This window comes from Lemur catta, chromosome 1, assembly GCF_020740605.2.
Source record: "Lemur catta isolate mLemCat1 chromosome 1, mLemCat1.pri, whole genome shotgun sequence".
NCBI classification, from domain to species: domain Eukaryota; kingdom Metazoa; phylum Chordata; class Mammalia; order Primates; family Lemuridae; genus Lemur; species Lemur catta.
In genome coordinates this window covers 56,694,986-56,700,985 of record NC_059128.1, presented here as the reverse complement: position 1 = coordinate 56,700,985, position 6,000 = coordinate 56,694,986, and positions in this window count along the sequence as shown.

Here is a 6,000-nt window from a genome sequence, read left to right as displayed (position 1 = left end):
TTTTATAGTAAAAAAGTTTTTTATAGTATAGATAGTAAGCATGCCTGCCCTTTGCTCCAGAGGTAGACACTATATCTACCTTCCAAGACTCTAAGCAAACCTGTCTCTTGCTCTGGAAGCAGACACTATCTCTATCTTCCAAGGCTGCTCCCTACACAAACATCTTTGAAGAGATAGTCTGGAACAAAGACAATCAGTGCCACTGCTCACAAGACATGCAGAAATGTGAGAGACCTGGAGAGAACTTTCTCCCAATAATATCCACAAGTCTGTGCCTTTTCTACATAGTCTTGGCCTCTGGAAATTTTTTCTATGATTATGTCACTCCATCAGCCATTCTAATTAGTCTGACAGTGGCTGGGACCACATCAATTTGTCTCACACAGCATCTAATTAAGGTGACTATCAATAAGACTCTGTACAGCAAGATGAGGCCATCCTGCAGTGTTGGCCTCAATCAGTTTAACACATCCTGTACACCATCAGGGTTTACCTAGAAAGTCAAGCGGCTTTCTCCTTACGTCTCTCTGTTCGCCTTTCCACTTGGCCAGAAGCATTAATTCAGACACAACAAGACGTAATCAGGGATTGCACAGACTTCACCTGAGGAGGAAGTCTAGGGCAGTTCTTTCACCCAGAACTACCCTGGCTAATGACCTGACGCTTACCTGAATTCCTTGCAGGGCCAAGGAAGCGTCACTAATAAATTCAGATGAAAGTTTAGCACTTTTTCTAACTGGATGACTACTGTTGTAGGGATAACTGCCAGCAAAGTGTACATAAATAATGAATGGGTTATCTTTTTGGGGAGATCACTCCAGTAACTAAGAATAGCCTCATTTTGGAGAGATCTCTGTGGTCATCCAAGGGTCTTCAATGGCATTTTCTTAAACATTTGAAGGGCCCTTATGATTGCTCCTAAGGGTGTTTTCAGGACAGACAAGTTAACTCCTGGCTTCCACACAGAAAAGAAAGTCCTGAGGGCGCACATGGTGCCCTTGGAAAGAAAACGCTGTTTACAGTTGTTGGCCTCCCGGAGTGGGCAGATGTCACTGGGAGGGCATGGGTTGACAGTTCCTCCAACAGGCCCTCCCAGCAAGCTGGTAAGCCTTAGGGCTCCCAGTTCAGTTTCAGTGATTGAGTCTAGTACCTGGTTTTGGTGGAACTGCCTGAGGGATGTTGGTCCAAACTGTCCTATTTGTCTGCGCCATCAGACAATTGGCATCCACTCACCCCACAGAATGACCAAGCAAAGGGAATGGTGGCATTCACCAGTGTTTTGCATGGAAGACGCAGAAACTGGGGCTATCCTCCGCTTCATCTGTAGACTCTTGCTAAGGTGAAGGGGAATGACAATCAAAACCACGGTCAGAGCTGTCTGGAGGGGATGGCAGATTCAGCAGTTTTACTATTCAGGTGTTTACAACAGTTTGGGAGAGCTGCCTCTGGGCATTTTCCTTCCTGAGGAAGGACCCAGGGGTGGCTCTGAAAGATGAAAGATTACTAGAGATCCTTCCTAACCCCTTCTGGTGTCTAGCTCTCAGCTCAGGTGTTGGAGCTGCTCTCTCTTCATCACCACAAAAATCAGTTTGTTCCATTCCAGTGGCTCCAATTCACCTTTTTTCCCCATCATCTGTACTCACGCTCAGACCTTTCATACAAAACAGTCAGGTGCAAACAGAAAAAGGCATTTTTATAAAAGTTACAGAGACTCATTACGCTGCCCACTTTGGCCTGCATGAACCGCTGGGTGGCTCATGAAGCAGTGTACTCAGCCAAGGGGTGACTAGCCTTCCGATCCAGGGCTGTATCAATCCAACAAGAGAACCCAGGTAGCTGAGCCAGAATTAAGTTTGAAATCTCTAGGCCCAATCCACTGGCCCGGGGCTGCCATTAGTGAACAGAAAAGCATCATGGCCAAAGAGGAATCCCAAATTTTAAAATAGCAATAGGTCATCCTGATCACTAACCAGGAAGCGGCTGAGAGATGATCCCATTCTGAGCACAGCCACATTCAGTGACCAAACTGCCTTGCTGAGGTATGTGCACTAGGAGATGTGGGAGCTAGAGTCAAAAATCTATTTGAGTTGATTTTGGAAGAGGCCATTTCAATATTCAATATCAGATTCCCAAGTATGAAATGTCCACTGAATACCTTGACTATCTGCACTTTGTCGAGTAGCTTTTGTGATAATAAGCATACCATTGTCAAACTGCAAAAGGTCCAGAAAGCCAAAAACATGACACAGATTAGATTCAAGGTCTACAATAGTATGGCTGGAATCTGCTGATCAGGATGGAATGGCAATATTGTAGCCTGAAAAAGTATCAACAGCATTGAGGCAAAACAGATATCCCTGAGAGGTCAATGGTCTGATGTCAATTTGCCAAGAGCAAGACGGGGGCAGGTGAATGATGGCTCATCCTATGGGACCCCCTTACTGCAGCACTTTTCACGAGTCTAACATGAAGGTAGCCTCTGCATCTGAAACACAGTCCTGTACTTTGTGCCAAGCCTGTGATGCTGGATGGGATGCCGTGTCCAGTACGATGATGGATCCAGGCAGTAATGGCGGCAATGTGGGCGGTGCAGTCTTGGTCAGCAGCGATACCAGAGAACTGGCCCTTACTGTGGCCGTCTACCTGAGTGTGACCCAGACAGTTCAGTCAGCAGCTGTGACTTGTTATCACATTCTGTGGCCTCAAAGAGGGGTGTCTTTAATCTACTAGTCTGTAGTTTTCAAACTCCCAGGCTATGACCTACAGCCCAGAGGTCAGTAAAACTATAAGAAACTTCAAGGTAATGTCAGCCAGGACTGTGCCCCAGCCTTGAGTTCTGCACAGTGAACAGAGCAACCACACCCGTGTTTGGTCCTGCAGAGCTGGCACCAAGGCTGAACAGCAGCAGCAACTCAGTGGACACCATCAATTTTAAGCCTAGCCAAACGATCAGGCCCAGGCATTTAGGGTAAACTGTGAACTGAGGTCCCCATTGAACCAATAGTTTTGCTTCAGGCAGAATAGGCAATGAAGCATCCCCAGAGAGATAACAGCCACTTTACATGTAAAGCTGAGATGCTGCTGGTGCCGGGTCAGCTGCATTCTTGAATATGACATTTCCATTTGACAAGGAAGTATGTTTGGCCTCTCCCACCTTGTTTGTGTTTGAGTCCAGTTGACCCACGCAACAATGGGACTATCATGCCAGAAAATCACAAGGTCTCCATGGGTCAGTTTGGAGAACAGCCAAGTAGCAAACCAATAGCAGTTTTTTAATAGGGATACTTGATAGCCATACCTGGGGGACAAGGAGTCAATGCTCCAAGGAGCACCTCTGGATGAAGGATGCCTCTTTTCATCAGACTCTAGTTGGTTAAATCTCTAGTCACAGAGACTCCTAGCTCAAAGGAGTAATTAGGATTGTTGGGACCCAAAGGCACTAATATTTCTCTGTATGCATCTCTTCCCAGTCAGTAGAATCATGTCTGGCACTCATAAGCATCCAAAGGCCAGGCACGTAAAACATCAACATCCATTATACATTTATCAATGGACGCTGCAACAATAGTACACTAAATAGGCCCAGAGGGCCCTATATAGCAGGGTCACATTAACTTCCTTTCTCCACTGCAAAACTGCCCAATCCCTGTCAGTTGAATTCAGGTGCCCTCTCCTTCCATGGGACTGGGAAGGATAGTGCCTTGGGTGGCTATATCCAACAGAGCCAGAGGTTTGAATCCCCCTCTGCACAGTTTCCCAGCACACTCAAGCAGTTGCATACTGGGTCTTATCACTCGTAACCATCTTTCTCCTTAATGAGGCTGAGGTCAAGGTAAGAGGGGAGGGAGCAATCAGGGGCACCAAAGGAGAAAGCAGCTCTCTTTGAGGAAATTGAGGCCTTGCATTCAATTTCAGTTTCAAGTGGCCACTCACTTGTGGCTCACCTGAATGAGCATCCAAGGTTCTCAGACCACCCAAAGGTCTGTATTGAATAGCATGTTCCTCACTGATGACACTATTTACTTCAGCTTTGGGGATTCTTTGGCTTATCAGCCATAGCCATACTACCCATAGTCCAGGGCCATGAAGCCTATTGTCCCACTGTCATCAAATCCCATCTTCCACCTGCCCAGAGTACAGTAACAACCAAGGCATCATTTAGGTAGCTTATTTCCATCCTAATTCTCACTGCACAGCCTCTAATTAACAAGTAGGATATTGGGGGATCTTATTCCCCTAACACACCCAATACTTGGGCAAAAACATTTACTACTGGATCCTAGGGAGTTGTCTCCTCTTCAAATCTGGCTTGTGGGGCCATTATCCTTCCTCTTCCAGAAGACCATGTCTGTCAGCACCCCAGCCTCATCGCCAAAACTATCAAAACCAGGATCTGAAATTTTACTGCACTTGCAAGCTAACAAGTTAGCCTGACCCAGTTTTGTAGATGCTGGCAGAAAACATGAGATCCTGGGGTCAGAGGCACAGGATTTTATTACTCAGAACAACAGCCAAAGTATCAACATTTTCTTATTCTAGTTCCCAAGCCCAGTTCCCACAGAGCAATGCAGAGAGGCTGAGGTGATCTCTCTATATGCAGAGGGTTGCATTGCAGGAGAGGAGTCCTAAGCATGGGGAACCCAAGTCTTTTATAATGCCCTGAGCTCCAGGACACTTCCCATTTTCTAAGGCTCTGAGCACATCTGCTCTTTGTTCTGGGGGGAGACACTATCTTCTCTATCTCTGTCATACAAACATCACTGGAAAATATTCTAGAATTAAGGCAGTCAGTGCATCTGCTGGCAAGATATACAGAAACACAAGTATTCCATGGAGAATTGTGTAATAAATACCTTATTTTTAACAAATAAAGTGAAAATGATCTCCCCACTTGTTATTTACTAGCATACAGACCAGAAGCTTCCATCAGTTGTTAAGAATATACTTCCCTGATCACCTCTCAATGGATGTGCTCCTATTTCTCTTTCTGACTCTCCTCAAGATTTTCTGTAATATAAAAACAATGGGAAAAAAATGACTTCATAAAAGGCTAAACTTATCTTCTGTGTGTCTCACAGGCCAGTGTTTCATAACAATCATCATCTACACAACAGCAAGTTAATGTATTTCAGCAAAGAGTGAGGATGAATCAATGATTTCTGAGGGCCAGGATAGGTCATCTGGATACACATCTAAACTGGTGATTCTCAACTTTTCCTGTCTTCAACTCACCAGGGGGATATTAGACATACACATGTCAGTGACTCTGTATGGGGGACAATGGAGGAAAGGCAAATCTGGGCATTAATTTAAAAAATCCTAAGTAAAATGCTCATATTCATTATTTTGCTTCAGATAATACAAATACAGCTCAGGTGTAACCACACCTAATTTTTTATTTTTTATCTTTTTTTTTTTTTTTTTTGAGACAGAGTCTTACTCTGTTGCCTGGGCTAGAGTGCCATGGCGTCAGCCTAGCTCACAGCAACCTGAAACTCCTGGGCTCAAGCGATCCTCCTGCCTCAGCCTCCCAAGTAGCATGCGCCACCATGCCCGGCTAATTTTTTCTACATATATTTTTAGTTGTCCAGCTAATTTCTTTCTATTTTTAGTAGAGATGGGGTCTCGCTCTTGCTCAGGCTGGTCTCGAACTCCTGAGCTCAAACGATCCACCCTTCTCGGCCTCCCAGAGTGCTAGGATTACAGGCGTGAGCCACTGCGCCTCGCCAACATCTAATTTTTTAAATGTTTCAAAATTAAGTAATTACGTATTATCCTTTCCACTCCTATCTAATTGTGATGATACAAACTGACTCTTTAAAAATATTAAAGTTTTATATATTACTTCAGCCTCTGGACTAAAAAATATTTCAAAAGCCTAGTCCTTAACATTGAGGGCCAAAAATACCTAAATTTTTAAAAATTAGCAAAACTTGTGCTGGCAGGCATGTTAAAATATATAATACCTAATTTTTTTTTTAATTAGCAATACTTTTGTTG